Source organism: Schistocerca gregaria, chromosome 8 (assembly GCF_023897955.1).
Source record: "Schistocerca gregaria isolate iqSchGreg1 chromosome 8, iqSchGreg1.2, whole genome shotgun sequence".
NCBI classification, from domain to species: Eukaryota; Metazoa; Arthropoda; class Insecta; order Orthoptera; family Acrididae; genus Schistocerca; species Schistocerca gregaria.
The window spans coordinates 94,265,959-94,290,465 of NC_064927.1; the positions used below are offsets into that span (position 1 = coordinate 94,265,959).

Below are 24,507 nucleotides of genomic sequence, written 5' to 3' on the forward strand. Positions count from 1 at the left end.
TTTCTGCGTCTTCTTTCATCTAATCTTGCAATTTCTTTTTTCCTGCTAGTCTGTGCTGTCTTGCCCTTGTTTCTAGGCCTCTCTTTGATCTCCTACCTCTTCACACCTTCCATCATTTCCTTCCTTGGACGTTGCCATCACATCAAAGACACGAAAATGCAGTACACTGATTGTCTTGGGAATTCTGGCCGAGATTATTCCGGTGATTGACTCGTTAAGATTCTGGGTGCGGTCATGCAAACATTTCTTCAGTAGTCTCACATCTATCAAATCTTTGAAAGTTTCTTTGAAGACCTCAATTAAGGCGGAAGATGGTTTGTGAATTACTACCTCTCCGTTTGGCTGTGTTCTGTTGCATTTCCACTATTAATCACTGTCCGTACAGCTAATAACATTTTACCTGGTCGCCATGCCACAATAATTTTGAATGGTATGTAGGACTGATTCTGCGAGTCTGTTCTTACTGCCTAATCCTCTGCCGTCTTCCAGTTTCTTACAGTTGTATTCAATTTTGAATCGTCACAATGTCGTACCCATTCGCTTTTGAACATGACCTATGCATTCCAGTTTATTGATAGTTGCATTTTCTCGCCGGCCGGTGTGGCCGAGCTGCTCTAGGCGCTGCAGTCTGGAATCGCGCGACCGCTACGGTCGCCGACTCGAATCCTGCCACGGGCATGAACGTGTGTGATGTCCTTAGGTTAGTTAGGTTTAAGTAGTTCTAAGTTCTAGGGGACTGATGACCCCAGAAGTGAAGTCCCATAGTGCTCAGAGCCATTTGAACCATTACATTTTCACCATATGGCTTCTCTTCCTCAACTACCTTGAAAAGATTTTAAGTCTAAGTTCTTAAATAATTGCCCTCGGAGGCGGGTGGCTACAAATATCAAACTTCAGTTTGAGAAATGTCGAATGTACAGGGTCAAGCACGCACAGTATTTTGTGTAAATGTGCGGAAATAAAGCAATATCATATATGTATTACACAATGACGCAAAAAAATTGCAGCAACAAAATATAATGAGTGTAGAGTAATGATATTTCGGTAATACATTTATCTAGGTAACATATTTAAATGATTAGCATTTCAAGATCGCAGGTTAGTGTATAGTTCATTGCAATAGTGAAATGATGGTACATTAATGACGGGGGTAACCCCCGTCATGTTGAGTGTAAGCATACAAACGTGCATGTATTGTGCAGGTGCCAGATGTCAGTTTGTAGCATAGAGTTTCATGCCTGTTGCACTTGATCGCTCAATGCACGGATGGATAATGCTGTTTGTGGATGACGCTGAAGTTATCGTCCGATGATGTCCCATATGTGCTCGACCGGAGTCGGATTTGGTGATCGAGCACGCCAAGGCAATTTGTCGACACTCTGTAGAGCCTGTTGGGTTACTGAAATCTTTGTGGGCGATCGTTATCCTGCTGGAAAACACACTGGAATACTGTGCACGAATGGCAGCACAACAGATCGAGTCACCAGACTGGCGTACAAATTTGCAGTCAGGGTGCATGGGATAACCACGAAAGTGCTTCTGCTGTCATATAAATGGCGGCCAGACCATAACTCCAGGTGTAGGTCCAGTGTGTCCAACATGCAGACAGCTTGGTTGCAAGCCCTCAACGGCCCTCCTTCTAACCAACACATGCCCATCACTAGCACTGAGGCAGAGCCAGATTTCATCAGGGAAAGCAACAGACTCCCACCCTGACCTGCCCTCCAGTGAAGTCACGCCTGACGCCAAAGAATGGGGTCATGGAATGCACACTGCAAGGCGTCTGTCTCGGAGCTGTCATTGAGGTGACCAATTTGTAACAGGTGTTTCACTATGGTGGCAACTGCAGCTCAAATTGCTGCTCCAGATACAGTACGATGCGCCAGAGACACGCCGAACACGATGGTCTTCGCTCTCGGTAGGGCCACGTGGCCGTCCGGTGCCCGATCTTCTTGCGACCGTACATTCTCATGACCAGCGGTGCTCATTGGCTACATTCATGACAAGTTTTTCTGCAGTATCGCAAAAGGATATCCACATTCCCGTAGCCCAATTAAACGACGTCGTTCAAAGTCAGTGACGTGTTTGTTGATAATGACGTCTTCGTAGCCTTAAACGCATCTTTGACTAACACCAACTCATGACTGACACCAAATCATCATGTCCAATCTCAGTGGTAACTAACGTTCACGACCATTGGTGTGCGTATCTACAAACAAAATTGAGTTGCATCCTCATGGTGGAGTTACAGGTGCGGCTATTGTTCGACTTGCACGAAGGTTGAACAGGCATCATATTTCAGATGTAGAAACATGCTTAGCAACTTTCGTTTATGTCGCACAAATCCTGATTTGTGTTGTGATATTTTTCGTCAATGTAAAGGGGAAATTCCATAGATTAAGATAAATGAAAAAAAACTGAAGATTTAAATCTGTGCGGAACCCCTCATCTCCATGTTGTTGTTGTTGTTGTGGTTTTCAGCCCGAAGACTGGTTTGATGCAGCTCTCCATGCTACTCTATCCTGTGCAAGCTTCTTCATCTCCCAGTACCTCCTGCAACCTACATCCTTCTGAATCTGCTTAGTGTATTCATCTCTTGGTCTCCCTCTACGGTTTTTACCCTCCACGCTGCCCTCCAATGCTAAACTTGTGATCCCTTGATGCCTCAGAATATGTCCTACCAACCGGTCCGTTCTTCTTGTCAAATTGTGCCACAAACTCCTCTTCTCCCCAATTCTATTCAATACCTCCTCATTAGTTATGTGATCTACCCATCTAATCTTCAGCATTCTTCTATAGCACCACATTTCGAAAGCTTCTATTCTCTTCTTGTTCAAACTATTTATCGTCCACATTTCACTTCCATACATGGCTACTCTCCATACAAATACTTAAATCTATACTCGATGTTAACAAATTTCTCTTCTTCAGAAACGCTTTCCTTGCCATTGCCAGTCTACATTTTATATCCTCTTTACTTCGCCCATCATCAGTTATTTTGCTCCCCAAATAGCAAAACTCCTTTACTACTTTAAGTGTCTCATTTCTTAATCTAATTCCCTCAGCATCACCCGACTTAATTCAACTACATTCCATTATCCTCATTTTGCTTTTGTTGATGTTCATCTTATATCCTCCTTTCAAGACACTGTCCATTCCGTTCAACTGCTGTTCCAAGTCCTTTGCCGTCTCTGACAGAATTACAATGTCATCGGCGAACCTCAAAGTTTTTATTTCTTCTCCATGGATTTTAATACCTACTCCGAATTTTTCTTTTGTTTCTTTTACTGCTTGCTCAATATACAGATTGAATAACGTCGGTGAGAGGCTACAACCTTGTCTCACTCCCTTCCCTACCACTGCTTCCCTTTCATGCCCCTCGACTCTTATAACTCCCATCTGGTTGCTGTACAAATTGTAAATAGCCTTTTTCTGCCTGTATTTTATCCCTTCCACCTTTAGAATTCGAGAGAGTATTCCAGTCAACACTGTCAAAAGCTTTCTATAAGTCTACGAACGCTTGAAACGTATGTTTGCCTTTCCTTAATCTTTCTTCTAAGACAAGTCGTAACAAGTCGTAGGGTCAGTATTACTTCACGTGTTCCAACACGGAATTCAAACTGATCTTCCTCGAGGTCAGCTTCTACCAGTTTTTCCATTCGTCTGTAAAGAATTCGTGTTACTATTTTGCAGCTGTGACTTATTAAACTGGTAGTTCGGTAATTTTCACATCTGTCAACACCTGCTTTCTTTGGGTTTGGAATTATTATATTCTTCTTGAAGACTGAAGGTATTTCGCCTTTCTCATACATCTTGCTCACCAGATGGTAGAGTTTTGTCAGGACTGGCTCTCCCAAGGCCGTCAGTAGTTCTAATGGAATGTTGTCTAGTCCCAGGGTCTTGTTTCGACTCAGGTCTTTCAGTGCTCAGTCAAACTCTTCACGCAGTATCGTATCTCCCATTTGATTTTCATCTACATCCTCTTCCATTTCCATAATATTGTTCTCAAGTACATCGTCCTTGTATAGGACCTCTATACAGGGTGTTACAAAAAGGTACTGCCAAACTTTCAGGAAGCATTCCTCACACATAAAGAGAGAAAATATGTTATGTGGACATGTGTCCGCAAACGCTTACTTTCCATGCTAGAGCTCAGTTTATTACTTCTCTTCAAATCACATTAATCATGGAAACACACAGCAACAGAACGTACCAGCGTGACTTCAAACACTTTGTTACAGGAAATGTTCAAAATGTTCATGCATCCACCCTCCGTCGCATGGAATCCCTGATGCACTGATGCAGCCCTGGAGAATGGCGTATTGTATCACAGCCGTCCACAATACGAGCACGAAGAGTCTCTACATTTGGTACCGGGGTTGCGTAGACAAGAGCTTTCAAACGCCCCCATAAATGAAAGTCAAGAGAGTTGAGGTCAGGGGAGAGTGGAGGCCATGGAATTGGTCCGCCTCTACCAATCCATCGGTCACCGAATCTGTTGTTGAGAAGCGTACGAACACTTCGACTGAAATGTGCAGGAGCTCCATCGTGCATGAATCACATGTTGTGTCGTACTTGTAAAGGCACATACGTCTAGCAGCACAGGTAGAGTATCATGATAACGTGCTCCATTGGGCGTAGGTGGAAGAACATGGGGCCCAATCAAGACATCACCAACAATGCCTGCCAAAAGGTTCGCAGAAAATCTGTGTTGATGACGTGATCGCACAATTGCGTGCGGTTTCTCGTCAACGCGCACATGATGATTGTGAAAATTTGCAATTTGATCACGTTGGAATGAAGCCTCATCCGTAAAGAGGATTGCACTGAAATGAGGATTGACACATTGTTGGATGAACCATTCGCAGAAATATACCCGCGAGACCAATCAGCTGCTGATAGTGCCCTCACATGCTGTACATGATACGGAAACAACTGGTTCTCCCGTAGCACTCTCCATACAGTGACGTGGTCAACGTTACCTTGTACAGCACCAACTTGTCTGACGCTGACATTAGGGTTATTGTCAACTGCACGAAGAATTGCCTCGTCCAGTGCAGATGCCCTCGTCGTGATAGGTCTTTCCCAGTCGCGAGTCATAGGCTGGAATGTTCCGTGCTCCCTAAGACGCCGATTAATTGCTTCGAACGTCTTCCTGTCGGGACACCTTCGTTCTGTGCGCGGACTGGCCGACTTTCCATCATAGTTGGGATCCTGCAGGAATAGGGGGAGTAGGGGTCAACTCTACCAAAATGGAAAGCACCGGATTTGACTTAGGATAAGCTTAGTTTGTAGGAATTAGACTAGGATATTTACGTTTAGGAAACTGCAGCGAAATAACATCTTGGCCTGCCCAGTGCCAGGGGCATGCTCTTCGGGTTTAGCTCGAAGAGCAAGGCAGTTATCAGTAGGTTTGTACTCTCTGCTGGCACATATGTGACGCTGCAGATTTTAGAACTTAGTGATAAGAAGTAGTATTTAATTGTAGGTATAGACAATAATATTAGTAGTGCCCATTATTGTGAAACACCTGTAGCTCACTTACAATTTAGAATTAAGAGCTGCATATTTGTAATAATCATTGTATAATAATAAAGGCCCACTAATCAACTAAGGGAGTGGGTTATTATGTATAATTATTATTGTTGTTGAAATAAAGATTTTTTTTTAAACAAAATATGTCTCAATACAAACGTACCGCGCCACGGCTATTGCCCCGTGCTAATCCATACATCAAATGGGCATCTGCCAACTCCGCATTTGTAAACATTGCACTGACTGCAAAACCACATTCGTGTTGAACACTAACCTGTTGATGCTACGTACTGATGTGCTTGATGATAGTACTGTAGAGCAATGAGTCGCATGTCAACACAAGCACCGAAGTCTACATTACCTTCCTTGAATTGGGCCAACTGGCGGTGATTCGAGGAGGTACAGTACATACTGACGAAACTAAAATGAGCTCTAACATGGAAGTTAAGCGTTTCCAGGCACATGTCCACATAACATTTTTTCTTCATTTGTGTGTGAGGAATGCTTCCTGAAAGTTTGGCCGTACCTGAAAGTTTGGCCGTACTTTTTGTAACACCCTGTATACTCCTTCCACCTTTCTACTTTCCCTTCTTTGCTTAGAACTGGGTTTCCATCTGAGGTCTTGCTATTCATACAAGTGGTTCTCTTTTCTCCAAAGGTCTCTTTAATTTTCCTGTAGGCAGTATCTATCTTACCCCTAGTGAGATAAGCCTCTACATCCTTACATTTGTCCTCTAGCCATCCCTGCTTAGCGATTTTGCACTTACTGTCCATCTCATTTTTGAGACGTTTGTATTCCTTTTTGGCTGCTTCATTTACCGCATTTTTATATTTTCTCCTTTCATCAGTTAAATTCAGGAGAGAATCTCCCAGTGTGGCCGTAGCCTAAACATGGACCTTGATGTAGGCATCACGTCAGAGCTGGCCCCAGCATGTGAGCTGCGGCTGGTGCTGCCGCGGTGCGGCGGCGCGGCGAACCTCGGCACTATCGAACGCGGCGCGCTGCGGCTGAGCGCCGGTCAGCGTCCACAGGTTGAGTGGCGACCGTGGCAGGACGGCGTGGAGAGGCAAGCGGCAGGACACCCCGGAGGAGACGAGTCCTCCCGCGCGAGCGCCGCAACACTCGACCGCCAGCGCGGTAAGTCGTCGCACGTGCACTCTCCGAACACGTGCCAGGCACGTGGTACCCACTTCGTAGACGCGCGCTCCATCTCCTTGTGGTGCATGTGATTCTAGGACAATTGTAAATATCAACGTGGTCATTCAAATTCCGACAGGAACCTAATTTCTTACACGGAATTTGTGAGGCTGGATATACAAAGGTGGGAGCGAATAAGTGCGCTGTCAACTGTCAACAACCTTAGTTACACAGCTATGACATCGTAGTTCCAGACATTTGACATTTCCAAAATTTCCTACACGCCATATATATCGTGGTTGAATGTGAAAAGAAGTTGTTGGCATACATAACACCACGGCCAGTTTATCATGCTGTTGTTTTAAGACCACGTGAACACACGGAGATTAATATCTATGTGTTACGTTTTGAAACTGTAGAAATGTGGAATTCATGAAGCAAAATATTAAGAGTTCTGCCAGGTGATCACCTCTAGGTTCAAACTACAGTCGAAACCGGTTATAACGACCTCGAAGACACCATAGCTGAAAGTCTCACAAACTGGGTTTTTGCTTTATTTCTTAACAAAAATGTTGTATCTGTAAATTTTAGGCTGCTACTGAGTTAACACCTTAAAAAGTAGGTAGTACACCAATAGCATGTACAATGCAGTATTTGTGGAGAGGGACTCAAGAGAAATTTTTCTTATGTATATGCAGTACATACAGCAATGAAGTGCCAGAAAAATATAAAGTCCTTTAATAAGTGAAGAAAGAAGTAGCAAAACATAAATTGTTCATTAATGTCGAACATGGTGTTGTTTAAGAATGAGGTAAGGCGCATACTTAAAACTTACTGTAAGTGCTTTATAGTATAATAGTGATGAATGACACAAATTAGTTCCAGTTACTGTGCTACAAAAATTAATCAACAGCAGCAAAATGAAAAGATATTTTTCTATGCATAAATTACGAAGGCCTACACTTTCTCCTATGTTTCTCTTTAACATGTTGTGCAATTGTGATATACTGTACCTAAAACATTGGCAGTATCTAACACCCATAACCACAAAAAATCAATAACGAATACACTTTTATTTCACTTCTGTACTTTGCAAACAAAAAAAAATGCATATTGGAATTTAATGGGGCTCTGAGCACTATGGGACTTAACAGCGTATGTCATCAGTCTCCTAGAACTTAGAACTACGTAAACCTAACTAACCTAAGGACACCACACAACACCCAGTCATCTCGAGGCAGAGAAAATCCCTGACCCCGTCGGGGATTTGGAATTTAATTTTGAGGTTGTTTTATACAATCGCAGCAAGACAATACTATTTTTTTTGACCAGTGGCTTTATCTTTAAAATACAGTAACGCATATTACAATATACTATCCTACTTAAGCCAATCAATTACCTTCGTTTGCTTTCTCATTCTACGATCCATTCGTTTTAATGTCTGATTTGAAATTATCAATCCGCAGAAAACGAGAGTTTGAAAATAATTGTTACAGTGTCAGCGTCCGCCCCCAGTAGCTTAGTGGTCAGCGCGACAGAATGTCAATCCTGAGGGCCCCGGTTCGATTCGCAACTGGGTTGGAGATTTTCTCCGCTCAGGGACTGGGTGTTGTGTTGTCCTAATCATCATCATTCCATCCCCATCGACGCGCGAGTTGCCGAAGAGGCGTCAAATCGAAAGACTTGCACCCGGCGAACGGTCTACCCGATGGGAAGCGATGGTCACACGACATTGTTGTCAGTAATCCGCAAACACGTTTGAAACAGGAATCAACTTTGGATGTTATAGCGATATATTTCTCTGAAAATGTAGTAAAAATACGTCGCAATAAGCGCTGTCCAACTAAGTGATTTTTTTGAGTACAGATTTCGCTGTTATAGCCAATACGTCGTTCAGCGATGTAGACTGTAATTGCAGAATTATAAAAATAAACACTCCTAGCACCTTGTGGTTGTTGTTTTCAACTACATGTCTTTGCGAAAGCTATGATGCACGACATTAAAAATATTTTACATCACTATTTGATGGTCACTTTTTTGTAAAACAGAATAATTATTACGTAAATATATTGTGTATATCTATTAAATGTTTGTAAATCGTACAGTTAATTTTTTATTGAACCTACATACAAACTAAAGTGGTAAGTACTTGCAGCACTCGTCACGTTGTTGACTTTCATTTTACAGCTGTTCCATTCTAGGTAAATGTCGTTATGCCGATGGTTACGTTCTGCTGAATCGCCATTCACACAGAATTCACTTAAATCAAGAGTCACAGTATATGTTCAAAAATGGCTCTGAGCACTATGGGACTTAACATCTATGGTCACCAGTCCCCTAGAACTTAGAACTACTTAGACCTAACTAACCTAAGGACATCACACACAGTATTTGTAAAATATGGCGTTAGTTTCACGTTTTATAGCAGAATATCTTTGTATTTTAACAAAAATATACATTTAAAAATCTAACGCTGTAATACACAATCATCATCATACCATCATGATCATTATCATCGTCACACTAAAATTAGTTTCATTAACTCCACCTCCATCCCAAAAAGGCTTCTGGATCATTAAGTCCACCTCCATCCCAAAATGGCTTCTGGATCATTTGCATCGGAATTTCGTGATGCTTCTGCGTGAATAGCAGTTACAGGGAGTCATGCTGGTTGAGATTATTTCTATTCTTTCCGTCGCCTCCGAGCGAGATTTGGTCACTCTAGTTGAAGATTGAGCAGTTTTTCGGATGGATTCCGCATTGTCATGAATAGTGCTCAAAGTTGATTCACTAAGTTCCTAAGCGCACTGAATGTCAACAATACGGCCACCTTCCTCACAGCGATCCAAAACTTCTCACTTTGTTTCTAATTTAATATGACTTCGCACCCGATTCTTTCCCTCGACAGACACACTTCTTGTCCTTTTATCCGACGTTATAAATACATCTTCGTAGGTGTACTGTCTTGAATATCTCGACAAACACGACAGAAGATGCACGTTGATATGTGCTAAAGGATTACAGCTTTAGCATACAGTTGACAAATGGCAGCACTGGACTTAAAAACTAAAATCGCATGTGTGCGAAAACGCGGATATCAAACCTGTGTACAACGGTGTCTAGCTCTACCTTATTGTAGGCAGTTCCACTTGATACTTGGTGCAGCTTATTCATCTTGTCAGTGATAGATTCACTACACAACATGTTTGATACTATCAACTTGTTTGATACTATCAACTGTGCTTGGAGACTGAAACACTGTATACCCGAATGTTGAACAGCTGGAAACCGGCTGCCGACTTTGCTAATCGAGTCCATTGAGTATCAAAACACTATTAGGCGACGAGTGGTCTGCAGCATAGACAAAAGGAAAGTGATGGGAAACAGAAGCGGTCTTCGATGGTGTCACAGATTAGGACCACCGCTCTTTTTCAGTTCACAGGGAATTGGAGGTTTTATAGCGTTTCGCAGTATATTTCCACTTTTATTCTTGTACGAGGAACATTTCATAAATAATGCACGGATTAGTGTTACTATGGATTGTTTGATGCAATAACAATGAAAATTACGTCACATGTAGTTGGGTGACTGAGGAAGAAGCATGTGTTTTTGTTTTTTCGCTGTATCCTCTAACATAAAATTGGCGAGAGACAGGAATGGACCCTGCAGCGGTCTTAGGTACTGTGATTGCTGAAGACCAGAAATTGTGTATTAAGATCGATACTTTACACGGCAAAAACTGGAAATCCGACGTGCGTAAAGCGAAGTTCGTGGTGAGTTTACAGTGGACTGTACCAGTGTTTCACGCCGGGCTAATCGTTTCGGTGACGGTCGTATGAGCATAGACGATAATCCAAGACCCGAAAGGCCAAAAACTGCAATACATGAACGAAGTGTGAAACTTGTGGCAGATGCTCTTGAAGAAGATCGCTGTGCAACTTGTGAGAAACGCTCTGAAGCCACGGGGATTCCCCCAACATCACTGCTCCGTATTCTGGCAAATGACTTGGAGAGGAGAAAAATTTCTGCGAGATGTGTCCCACACTGTTTTACTGAAGAGAAGCAGAAAAGTCTGGACATTGCAACCTTTCTCAAAAATTGATTTGACGACCTCTGTTGCTCGAAGCTGGATCGCAACAATGCTCACTCGCATATCGGCAATATTTTAACCTAAAAACTGCGCGAAAACGGATGGGAAGTGTTGCTGCATTCCCCCTACAGGCCGGACATGAGACCATCAGACTTCGATTTTTCCGGCAGTTGAAAAACATAAGCGAGGACGTCGTTGTCTTTCTCTTTCTGCCACCGTTACCCGAGCCGAAGGGGTGTCCTGGATGGAATAATAGAGTTTTCGAGACGTTAAGATACACTCATAGTGAAGCAGAGAGAATACGTTGAAGGACTTTAAAGAGATAGTGAAAAAAATAAACGTGTAAGTAAAAAAAACAGTGTGCATTGTTTATGAAGTATCCCTCGGGCGCTTTTTTGTATTTTTATCTTCTTTAAGATGCGAAATCCTATTAAAATTATTAATCCGTTAATCATGTTCTCTTAGCGTGACTATAGACACAGTATACAATTCTTCGCAGACTGAAAGATAAGAGAGCAGGCCATGTATTTCGGTAGCGTCAGCATATGATAAAAAGAATGTCGTCAGCACAGACCATAACTCTTTAGTATATCAACATACGCAATCCGGCATTTAGGTCTCAGCGTTGGTGTGTATAGACCAGGTGTAAGTAATGAGTACTCACGTCCTAACTATGTGTTCTCAGGACAATTTTGAACAAGTTTTACCACAGAAAGAACCATAGAGTTGCAAAATCATATACTACAGCAGGCAAGTGAATGATGTGTTGTGTTTATAGACTGGTGCCGCTAAAATATACATTCTACAATCCTTGAAGTCCCGGCATAACAAAATACACTCCACAATGGATCTGCAATATAGTCATTGGGCCTTATTGTACACTCCTGGAAATTGAAATAAGAACACCGTGAATTCATTGTCCCAGGAAGGGGAAACTTTATTGACACATTCCTGGGGTCAGATACATCACATGATCACACTGACAGAACCACAGGCACATAGACACAGGCAACAGAGCATGCACAATGTCGGCACTAGTACAGTGTATATCCACCTTTCGCAGCAATGCAGGCTGCTATTCTCCCATGGAGACGATCGTAGAGATGCTGGATGTAGTCCTGTGGAGCGGCTTGCCATGCCATTTCCACCTGGCGCCTCAGTTGGACCAGCGTTCGTGCTGGACGTGCAGACCGCGTGAGACGACGCTTCATCCAGTCCCAAACATGCTCAATGGGGGACAGATCCGGAGATCTTGCTGGCCAGGGTAGTTGACTTACACCTTCTAGAGCACGTTGGGTGGCACGGGATACATGCGGACGTGCATTGTCCTGTTGGAACAGCAAGTTCCCTTGCCGGTCTAGGAATGGTAGAACGATGGGTTCGATGACGGTTTGGATGTACCGTGCACTATTCAGTGTCCCCTCGACGATCACCAGAGGTGTACGGCCATTGTAGGAGATCGCTCCCCACACCATGATGCCGGGTGTTGGCCCTGTGTGCCTCGGTCGTATGCAGTCCTGATTGTGGCGCTCACCTGCACGGCGCCAAACACGCATACGACCATCATTGGCACCAAGGCAGAAGCGACTGTCATCGCTGAAGACGACACGTCTCCATTCGTCCCTCCATTCACGCCTGTCGCGACACCACTGGAGGCGGGCTGCACGATGTTGGGGCGTGAGCGTAAGACGGCCTAACGGTATGCGGGACCGTAGCCCAGCTTCATGGAGACGGTTGCAAATGGCCCTCGCCGATACCCCAGGAGCAACAGTGTCCCTAATTTGCTGGGAAGTGGCGGTGCGGTCCCCTACGGCACTGCGTAGGATCCTACGGTCTTGGCGTGCATCCGTGCGTCGCTGCGGTCCGGTCCCAGGTCGACGGGCACGTGCACCTTCCGCCGACCACTGGCGACAACATCGATGTACTGTGGAGACCTCACGCCCCACGTGTTGAGCAATTCGCCGGTACGTCCACCCGGCCTCCCGCATGCCCACTATACGCCCTCGCTCAAAGTCCGTCAACTGCACATACGGTTCACGTCCACGCTGTCGCGGCATGCTACCAGTGTTAAAGACTGCGATGGAGCTCCGTATGCCACGGCAAACTGGCTGACACTGACGGCGGCGGTGCACAAATGCTGCGCAGGTAGCGCCATTCGACGGCCAACACCGCGGTTCCTGGTGTGTCCGCTGTGCCGTGCGTGTGATCATTGCTTGTGCAGCCCTCTCGCAGTGTCCGGAGCAAGTATGGTGGGTCTGACACACCGGTGTCAATGTGTTCTTTTTTCCATTTCCAGGAGTGTAGATATTAACATAAAGAAATACTAACTTAGTTAGTATTTACAGAAAAAAATACATGTCGATACTGTAAACCATGGAAGTTTTAGCCATTCACAAAGTCATAAACTCGCAGACTTACGTTCTATAATGTATCGCCATTATCGGAATCCGCCTTTCAGACTGAAATTCGGGCTATCAAACTTGCCGCTTTCAGTAACGGATGTAACTCTGAACGGATTGATTGCCTCGCGGGGTACCCGAGCGTCTCAGACGCCTTGTCACGGTCCACGCGGCTCCCCCGCCCCGGAGTCTGCAGACATGGTCTCTGATGTGCCATAGCAGTGCACGGATTTGTTTGCAGACTACGAGTCTCCAATATGCACCATTTGCACAGCCTCATCTAGGTATGAGAAGAATGTTACTATACTTTTCATAACCGTTCTATCCAAAATGCGTGCATGTAGATTATCACGAAGAGGGGAATTCTTAGGTTTTTTTTTTAAAAGGCAGGTGTATAGAACACGCAAATAACCTTGTATAAAATCAAACAACGCATGGGCATGCCTGCAATATGACCATATACCTACGGTAAAATATCAAATAAACATATTTCCAAATCCTGCGATGCTCTCCACATAATTTTTGTTTTATTTTTTAATTTTTGTTCACCAATACGATAACAGTGTCTCTTTTTTGTTTGTACTACCACGCACGTGTTGTGAACAGCACCTTACAGCGATGGCCAACACCGGAACAGTAATCATCTGTATGATTGCAAAATGACGGAACAATGCTCTTCGAAATAAAACACTGAGACTTCCGCTACCCTGTCGCTGGGGAAGACGAGATTAATTGTACAGGTTAGCTGTTGCAAGCGCTCTACAATACCCTAAAAAGTCTTCCAGTTGCCATATATTACGATGTTTTCCACATTTTTGTCAATGAGGAACATCGCCTCTGTGTTTTCTTTCTACCATCCTGAGTGTTGTGGCAGTTAAGATGTTAAGAGAGACGAGCAGAGAATGTCTTTTACTTTTTAAACAGAGTTAAGTAATATACGGCAAAGCTCCGGTTATACGATTCTGAAGTACCGGTCTGGTCAGACGGAAAACGTTAATACGCTCTCGTTCTTAGCTAACATAATATTGTAGTTAGAAACAAGACTGATGAAAATTCCTAAATTAAACTCAGGGTAATTTTTCTGCTTGAGCCAAGAGCGACGAAGCTTCTATACAGTTAAATATCGAAGCCATTGAGGGTAATCTCTGAACTCCTATATCCCAATCTGAGAATACATTTCGGCACTGGAAGTGTCTCTGCTACGTTTATAACGAAGCGACCAGCAAAGGAATCCGCGAATGCCACGCAAGAAAACACCTTTCTCCTCTTCTTTTATGAAGTGCTGTTTTGCATTTCGCCAGCCTTCAGCAGTGACTTGTGGCAAAGCTTCGTGCATTAGTTCCAGTGCGTATGGCAGCTTAAAAGTCTCATTATTTCTCGCGACAGATCCCCTAACTTGGCTCCAGAGCAACTTCATTGGGTTCAGATTCAAGCGGTATCTGACAAGTGGAAAATACGGCATGTGTACAGCGTGCCCGACGCCGTGAAAATGATTGTTTTCCATTTTTCTGCGACGAGTATCTCTCTGGGTCGAGTGAGACCACATCTTTGGTACAAAACAATGGACCTAGTCCAAGTAAAGAGTATCTGATTTTCATTTTTCACCCAAAAATTTAACTGTTTGTTCTTTCCCCAACTTAAATTTTTTTATTCAGAGTGTTTTATAAAATATATATAATTAATATTTGCATTGGAAACTGCAACTTTGCGGCCAAAACTTAATGAGAAACATGCAATTTTCGTAAAAATGATGATTAAGTAAGTTTTAATTTGCATATATTTGATGACTTTCACATTTAAATGACGTCGCGATTCGAACTGAACGAAAATTAGACAGACCACAGCAAGATTTGAACAAGCGATCCACACAGTAGGCTACGCGGTTACTAGACGCATACGCACCGATTTTTTGTTCTCGACGGACGTCACATGACACCCGTTCAAGTTGATCGTTGAACACTTCACTACTTTCTTTAAATTAGACAGGGCAGCTACTCCTCTGAACGAACCCGTTGAGCTACTTTCCCGGTTGCTAAAGCCACAAATTTCACATCAAGATCCACCTATTCTTTACTGAATACAGCTTCTTGAAAAACTTCACTGCTAATTTACCTCTAATTTAGTGAAAACGTTCAGAACACTTGTTTCTCCCCATTTTTAACGGTGTTCGCACTCGTATTTGACTACGAAGCAGGAAGCAGTGTTGGCCATTATCACAGCACGCGTTAACAGCGCGACAATCAGAGCACGACTAGCTTATAAAGAGGCTGCGACTGTACACGATTTTTGAAAGAAAAAATACATAGCTAAATTATAATTAAGAAAATATTGATGGCTGTTAATACAGTACAATATCTAAAAGTCATACTATAATAAGGTATCTTAACACATAAGATGAACCAACTTCCAAGAGCGAAACAACACCAGTGTACGCGTGATATAGCTGCTCAACACCCTTCGCGTTTGCTTTTGTTTGCGTCAGGTTTATTCTTGCGATGAACGAAGTACAGAAAAATTTTGTACATGGCTGCACGTTCAGAGACTGTGATTAGTTACAATTGAAAGAAAAACAGCCCTCGGTCACTGTATTAAAACGAATTAACCGGTTTTCAACACTGTTACGAGTGTCTTCCTCAGAATTTAAATCAAAGTATGGTCTATATTCTATAACATGGTCACAGAATTATGACTGAAAACGTATGGTAGAGTATAAGTACAGAATTATCGTACTTACATGTCATTTATAAAATAATAAATATGCCAAAAGGGCATTAGTCATAAAGATATTTAAGATAAAGAAAACTGTTTTGGCGAGCCACTAAGGGCTGCTCGTTACTTGCGTGGTGCAGGTTGCAACCTGCCATCACAGTTTTCTTTATCTTAAATATCTTTATGACTAATGTCCTCTTGGCATATTTATTATTTTATAAATGACATATAAGTACGATAATTGCGTACTTATACTCTTCCATACGTTTTTAGTCATAATTCTGTGACCATGTTATAGAATATAGACCATTCTTTGATTTAAATTCTGAGGAAGACACTCCTAGCAGTGTTGAAACTCGGTTAATTCTTTTAAATATTGTGACCGAGGGCTGTTTTTCTTTTAATTGTACAGAAAGACTGTACGTCGATTTCCGTGGACTGCGTTGAAATGCTGTGAGAACGCTATCGACAGTGCCGTTACTCTCTCTGAGTCGAGGACGACGGTTCAATCCCGCGACCGGCCATCCTGATTTAGGTTTTCCGTGATTTCCCTAAATCGCACCAGGCAAATGCCGGGATGGTTGCTCTGAAAGGGCACGGCCGACTTCCTTCCCCGTCCTTCCCTGATCCGACGAGACCGATGACCTCGCAGTTTGGTCTCTTCCCACAAACAACCCCAACCCCCCTCTCTCTGAGTCAGCAACACTGCCAGAATTATATTAGAACAAATAAGCCCTCGGTCACAAATATTAAGTCAAAATTGACCAGGTTTCGACGTTATTATGAGCATCGTCTTCAGAATTAAACTAACTATTCTAAAACATGTTAGGCATATAATACATTAATAAAATTAAAGTTTGTACTGACTGGGAAGAGATGCAGTACTTACAAGTCACATTTTAAAAAAAAATCTAATCCGGAAAGGCGACGTCATGAATAGTTGTAAATAAGATGGCGAGCCGCTAAGGGCTGCTCGTACTTAAGCATACAAGGGATGTTTCTAGCACAGTTCATTAGAAATAAATTTTTATAACCACGGAAAGAATTGATGTTCACTCTGAATACATGACAAGGAGAGATACAGAATCGTGTTCCAAAAGTCGAGACTGTCGTTCATCCTCGGGTACTTGCAGTAAACATCACTGTTGTGTTTACCCGCATACAGTGGAGGTGCGGTACGCGTCAACTCGTGCCACGTTTCAGAAGGGAAGGGAAGGGAAGGGCCTGGAGACCCGTGGGGAACAGGAGGACTGCTAATTAGGGGCGCGTCTACGCCAGTATCGTGAGCGGCAGTCCGCTACAGCTGCTCGTTGGGGCGCGCCTCACTCCATCGTCTGCCGGGCTGGAGGGTGAGGGGTAGCGAGGGATGAGGGGGCAATGTCCACAGGCGCAACGCACCACTGCCGACGTAGTCTGTTTCTCCACCAGGCGTCCACAGTAGAGATGGGCAAACTCGTTCATCCTTGGGTACTAGTTCACTGCTGATCGCTCTTTTTGGGGAACAATTCATTTTTACTCGTTCACCGTTCATTTGTGATTGGTGTATGGTTGTTATGAAAAACTGAAAACTTGTAGTGTAGGTGACTGAAGGATGGAGGGCAGCAAGAGGGGGCACTTGCCTCCCCCCCCCCCTTGCAGTATAAAGTTTTTATTCATTACAGTATTCTACATGCTTTTAGAGGTAATTTCTGTGATTCTGCAGAACCTCTCGTTTAACCAACCGTAGCCTTGTGTGGCTGATCCCAGGGAAATAATATAGGGTGGCGCACAGAAAACCGTCCCCGAGTACAGACTGCTCGCCAATTACGGACGATGTGTTGCCTGTTACGAGCAGATACAACAAACAGACAAACATGTAATAATTAGGCAATGAAGAAATAACAAGCTAATGCAAGCAACAATTGCGAAACAATCGATGACGATGTGTAGAGAGCTGGAGAAGAGAACATGAAAATCTCACGCGACGCGCGTGGGCTATAGCTCATGTAGTCTCGTAATTCTGTTGGTGGCTGTTTCCCGACCAAAATCTTCGTTTCGGCTTCCACTACATAGCTATGCTACGTTGTAAACAATAATCATTTACACCCTATACATACTTCACGTCGTCTCTGAGTTCGTAGGCGAAGTAGAAACTTTATGAAAGCACAAAATAAAATGTGGTTTTCTCATATTTGCGTCACACGCTTAGTAAAACTTAGGTTTTTATGTTGCATTATTAAAGTTAACGCAGCAATAATAATAATAATAAAGTTCGGAGTAATAAAGTTTTTGGTTTGAAAGCTCGTTCTGAACAAATATTTTTGAGATAATAAGTAAATACAATTTTATGGCAATATATGTCTTTTCAAATGGAGAGACACCGCTTTTCCTACTGAGCCAAAATGACCCACAACCTACTTTTTTTTCAATGAAACCAAACTCGCAGGTAATGCAAATTGGAAACAACCAAACTTAAAAATAATTAGAGCCTTCCTAAATGTAATGTTTTGTATGTGAAACATACACGAAAATAGTTTTATATGAATTTTCTTATACTAAAAATTAAGCAAATTATTGAAAGTTAGCTGCTAAATCAAGTCAATGAAACCAAGAAATATATGAATAACAAAAAAACTTGCCTTGTTATAAGTATGTCTTCTGCTGTTCATCGATATAATGAAGTGAGCTGATTTGCCCTTTTGTTACCTGAAAAGACGTACCTATTACATTCAACGTAATTTTTGCGTAATTTACGTGACTATAAAATACTTTTTGATTACCGGTCGTGGATGCAAGTGCAAGAACAGTTTGTAGCACATGTAAAACGGGCGAGAACAGTGAACGAAACAAACTGGATACTGAACTAACTAGGAGCAGTCGGCAGTGGAACTGGGACAGGTGGCCATGCGAAGAACGACGAGACTGAGACGAGCACGCGACCGAGGCTGGAACGAGAACTGCCGAAGTGACCGCCGCGACCGAAGTGAACTAGTGAACTATGAACCGATCGTTCCTCGTTCCCGGGAATTATAAGTAGATCGCCGCGACCGAAGTGGACTATGAACCGATTGTTCCTTGGAATTCGTTCCTCGGTCGTTCATCTTGGTGAACCATTCCTTTGCACCCATTCGTTCGCGAACTACCCATCTCTAGTCTACAGTCGTGAGGGCTGTACCAGATGTACACGTAATTCAAGTGTGGCTAGGTTTCTTCAGCAAGTGATGGGGTAAACGCCGGTTCACACAGGCCGTCGTGTCAGGCAACGTCTCGTCAGAAGACACCGCAATGCCTTTCAGATGGCAGCATCCACACAGTTTTGACGGGTGACGTCATCATCCGTGGTTGATCACGTGACTCTGAAGGTCATTTACTCCCAACACGCAGCCAGGCGCTGATTTCCTTACTTCGTTTCGTCGTGCTTCTCGTGACTGGTATTACTTGTTATTCTAAGTCTTTGTCATTAGTTATTTTTGTTACTTGTTGTAAATTGTTTGTGTCGTTATTTCTTTCTTTTAAATGTATAATTTTGTAATGAATGATGAAAGAGTAATTGAAGCAATGAGGCAGCATCTGAATTGTGCTACATGAGCATTATAAATTATGTGATCTCTGCTGCATTTATAAAGTGGATTTTTGTACATACCGGAATTTAACATTTTACAATGAAATGAATTGTGATAAGACTGAAAGTTAAAGTGAAGAGTGCTGTGCATACAGTTTCATTGGCTATTAAGGGAGTGAATTTGTTTGCTGTCAGGCGTTTGTAGTGTTTGATAAAGTAATGGATTGAAATATTCACTCACTGCAAAGTGAGAAAATGCTTTTTTTCTTAAGAATACATCAAATAATGTATCACAGTTGTTTATTTAAATATGCGTTGGTGGCAAGCAGTCTGGATTGTGTGTGCAACCGTTTTGCAGGCATCAGTGGTCAAAATTTATATGATTTCGCCAATTAACTCCAGTTCAAATAAGACACTTATTAAAAGCCAAGAACAAGACTGAAAGAAAACCTATAAATCCTGAAGGGAAAGATATTGAGGGAGATATGACTATTGCAGAAAAATTTGCTCTGGACTGGCAACTAAACTGGTCCTTAAACAAACCGATTTTTCTCGGAGTGTGCAGAGAGATTATAACAATATGTTCCTTTTAATTTTGGGTGTAATTTGACGTATCAAATGAAAAAATTGGTGCTTCGAATTTCTAAAATATTTATAAAATGCAGGTTCCTCTTCCTCAAATTTCTTGTAGAATGTGTGAAATTCCCCTTCTGTACCACGTAATGACAGTTTACGGATCTACACACTTTTTTACGTTTTTTTCGCAATTCTGTCTTCCTTTTCTTATATACGAGCTATCCCTACAAGCTGCAAACGGTTTGAGCCGATGAACGTCATTTGTGTACAAATTTGAAAGCCAGCATTCATTTATGTAAGCTACCGCGTTGTGTATGTGCACTTCCCGCGTAAAAACAATTCAGAACCATCTTGCGAAGACCGCATTTCCCGCGTAAAGACAGTTGAGGACAGCCATGCGAGTTGAGATCACGTTCTTGAATTGACTCGTCCTGCCCTGACAGTGTGAGATGGCTTTAAGTCTTCCCTGCACCGCGCTGACTCCAGTTCTGGAATTTTGTTTTAAGGGAATTACGGAGGGCTTGGCAGCACATACTGCTTGCTACGCAACCACTTTCAGCTGATCTCTTTCGTTAAATCATTGTACCCAAAGTCAGTTTTTCATTTAAACAAACACACTAATCGAAGGACTGCAGATGCGGGAGGCACAGTGTATAGGAGATCACAAATCACCACAGTGTGACGAACATTCGATTTGTTGCCAACAAGTTTACTGAATGTCTTGATGAAGTCTCAGTGAAATTACACAACGCTGATGATGATACTATTGCTGGTTTTATTAACTGTCACAGCGACGCTAGGAAAGACAAGAAATTTTGTGTCAGTGGTGAAAACCATATGTCTTGGGTGTGCAGCCTGCAACTTTCAATGAAAAAACAGTATAAGATGGGGAATTTCAAAGAATAGCATGTCTAGAATGAGATTTTCACTCTGCAGCGGAGTGTGCGCTGATATGAAACTTCCTGGCAGATTAAAACTGTATGCCCGACCGAGACTCGAACTCGGGACCTTTGCCTTTCGCGGGCAAGTGCTCTACCAATTGAGCTACCGAAGCACGACTCACGCTTCGTACTCACAGCTGTACTTCTGCCAGTATCCGTCTCCTACCTTCCAAACTTTACAGAAGCTCTTCTGCGAAACATGCAGAACTAGCACTCCTGAAAGAAAGGATACTGTGGAGACATGGCTTAGCCACAGCCTGGGGGATGTTTCCAGAATGAGATTTTCACTCTGCAGCGGAGTGTGCGCTGATATGAAACTTCCTGGCAGGCTCACACTCTGCTGCAGAGTGAAAATCTCATTCTGGAAACATCCCCCAGGCTGTGGCTAAGCCATGTCTCCACAGTATCCTTTCTTTCAGGAGTGCTAGTTCTGCATGTTTCGCAGAAGAGCTTCTGTAAAGTTTGGAAGGTAGGAGACGGATACTGGCAGAAGTAGAGCTGTGAGTACCGGGCGTGAGTCGTGCTTCGGTAGCTCAGTTGGTAGAGCACTTGCCCACGAAAGGCAAAGGTCCCGAGTTCGAGTCTCGGTCGGGCACACAGTTTTAATCCGCCAGGAAGTTTTAATAGCATGTCTATTGAATCTCATTTTCCGAAAACCCTCAAAAACAGTAAAATTTTCACTCAAAGATATGGAGATGTATGGTCAAATACTACAACTGACCAGTGGACACTGGATAGCAGGAACCCATGCAGTGCGAAATATAGAAACATTAAAAAACCATCATTACCATATTAGACTGTCAGTGTAGCAGTGGTGGTGCAGTTGACATCCAACACAAAAGCAGTCAGCTTCTTTAGTATACATACTACGGCGACCCCAATGACATAATAGATCGACTATGACAGCTCATGGCTACTGCAGGCAATGAAGTAGTCTCAATAATTTCAGAGCTTAGAAATAGGGATATATTCGAATAAATGTAGCAGTAGTTTGAGAACTGCACAAACCAGCTCGCAACACGTAACGTGGTAGGCACGTTATGGTTGAAGGTTTGGATGAGTCATGGCAGGCTGGTCTTGTAGACATCAGGTAATATTCACATAAGAATAATGAATTCAAATATAATTTAATAATTATTGAGACATATTCCAAATTTATCTGGGCATTAGCCGTTAAAATGGGGAGAAATGTTGCAGATGTGTTTGAGTGTTTGTTGCAGATAGGGACGAATCGATGCCCAAGCGTCCTCCAAACGGATCATGGTGGAGAGTTTTACAATAGGTATTTCAAGACCATGATGCAGCGGTATGGAATATATCTCTACTCAACATTCACCCACCTGAAGGCGAGTATCATGGAACGTCTGAACAGAACAATTAAAGGCTAAATGTGGATGCGTGTTAAACATAATGAAATTGAGACCAATCGATGTTCATGTTAATGGACTTATGGATATGGTGTACTATCGTATTAAAGTGTAAACAGAAATTTAATGTAGGTGATGTAACTTCTGAAATTTTCCCGGCGTATTTATTCTTCTAATAATTTACGGGTATGCAGCCGGATCCCGTCGACATTCTGCCACGATATTTCGGCCCAGAGACGTCCGGCCATCATCGGGTGAGTACACAACTACTGAAGAGCCCAGGTGCAGTCGCGGTATTTATACCGATTCTCGCGCACGTGTTGACATGCGCGGCATAGCCGAGTTGTACGTGCTGCCCTCGGTGGTGAAAGTAAAAGATCATCTAGTCATTGAGTATCGAATGACGCTGTCTATTCCGCTGTGAATGTATAATTTTAATAACAGGATTGCAATTTTTATCCAGTTGAAAGCCGTTGTCACGATTTATAAGATTATCGGCAAGACGTATTTCCACTGATTCCTTGATTACGGAATCCCAAAATCCGGAAACCGGAGCTGAAATTTTTGTTCCATTGTATTCCATTGAAATAGAGTGCTCTTCTACTGCCGATTTTGACGGTTGCCGCAGACGGGTGTATCTTTCATGTTCTGTACATCGTTCATGGACAGTTCTTGTCGTCTGGCCAATATATGCATAGCCACATTCACAGTGAATTTTGTAGACGCCTGCTTTCTTCAGTTGTAAATCGTCTTTAACGGATCCAACCAGGGCCCGGTTCTTTGCTGATGGACGGAAGATAACCTTGATTTTATTCTTCTTCAGTAATCGGCCTATTTTCGACGACATATTCCCGGCGTATGGAAGAAACGCCGTTGATTTAAAGTCGTCATCAGCGTCCTCAGTGCGCTGCTTCTTGTTATGACAGTTGCGCATGGCCTTTCTTATTTGGCGTGAAGTGTAGCCATTCTCTTTAAAAACCTTCTCCAAGTGTTCTAATTCTGCGTGGAGGTTTTCATCGTCCGATATTACATGCGCTCGATGTATTAAGGTACTGAGAACACCGGCTGTTTGTGCTGGGTGGTGGCAGCTTGACGCCTGGAGATACAGATCTGTGTGTCGGTTTCCTGTACACAGAATGTCCTAATGACCCATCGTTTTTACGGCATACTAGCACGTCTAGAAATGGTAAAATGCCATCTTTTTCAATCTCCATCGTGAATTTGATGTTCTCATGTAAAGAGTTTAAATGATGAAGGAATTTCTCCAGTTCCTGTCTGCCATGAGGCCATACAACCAAAGTATCATCTACGTACCGCCAGAAGACCGTAGGCTTTAAGACAGCAGACTCAAGTGCTTTCTCCTCAAAGTCCTCCATAAAGAGATTAGCTACCACAGGGGACAAAGGGCTCCCCATGGCGACGCCGTCTGTTTGTTCAAAGAATTCGTCATTGAATAAAAAGTACGTTGAGGAGAGTATATGTTCAAACAAGGCCGTCATTTCTGCACTGAATAAGTTACCAATAAGATGTTACGATTCCATTAAAGGCACTTTGGTAAATAGTGAGACCACATCAAAGCTGACTAATAAATCCGAGCTGCTAAGCTTAACTTCCTTCAAGCGACTGACAAAATCCTCGGAATTACCTATATGGTGGCAACACTTACCCACATACGGCTTTAGTAGTGAGGCCAGATATTTTGCTGTAGAATAGGTGGCAGCACCAATATTACTCACTATTAATCGTAGTGGGGCACCATCCTTGTGTATCTTGGGAAGACCGTAGAGTCTTGGTGGTACTGCATTGTGTGGTCTCAATCTCTTGACAATTTGTTCAGGTAGAGAACAGTCGTTCAAAAGGGTAGCAGTTTTCCTTGATATTCGGCTTGTTGGGTCCTTTTCAATTCTGCGGTAGAATCATTTAGCTGACAATATATCTTCTCGTTGTAGGCTTCCCTTGTCAGAAGAACTGTGGCGTTACCCTTATCCGCAGGCAGTACGACTGTGCTAGTATCTTCTCTGAGGCTGCGGAGAGCAGCTCTTTCAGCTGGCGAGATGTTACTCCGTTGTGGCGCACATTTCAACGTTCGGCAAGATTCACGTCGAATTTCGTCTGCATTATCCGCAGGGAGACGTCTAATGGCTTCCTCAATGGAACTGATGAAATCCGTTAAAGGCAGTGAAGCAGGAGTAGGGGCCAAGTTTAAACCTT

At 43.0% G+C, this 24,507-nt stretch overlaps 1 protein-coding gene across 1 annotated transcript in view; it reads left to right on the forward strand.

Moving 5' to 3' along the window:
• Nucleotides 1-6,559: 6,559 nt before the first annotated feature.
• LOC126284910 (popeye domain-containing protein 3-like) overlaps nucleotides 6,560-24,507 on the forward strand; it is a 193,246-nt gene continuing 175,298 nt past the window's right edge. The window contains exon 1 of the mRNA XM_049984172.1: nucleotides 6,560-6,673. The gene's annotated coding sequence lies outside the window, so the exon portion shown is untranslated. The remainder of the gene's footprint in view (nucleotides 6,674-24,507) is intronic.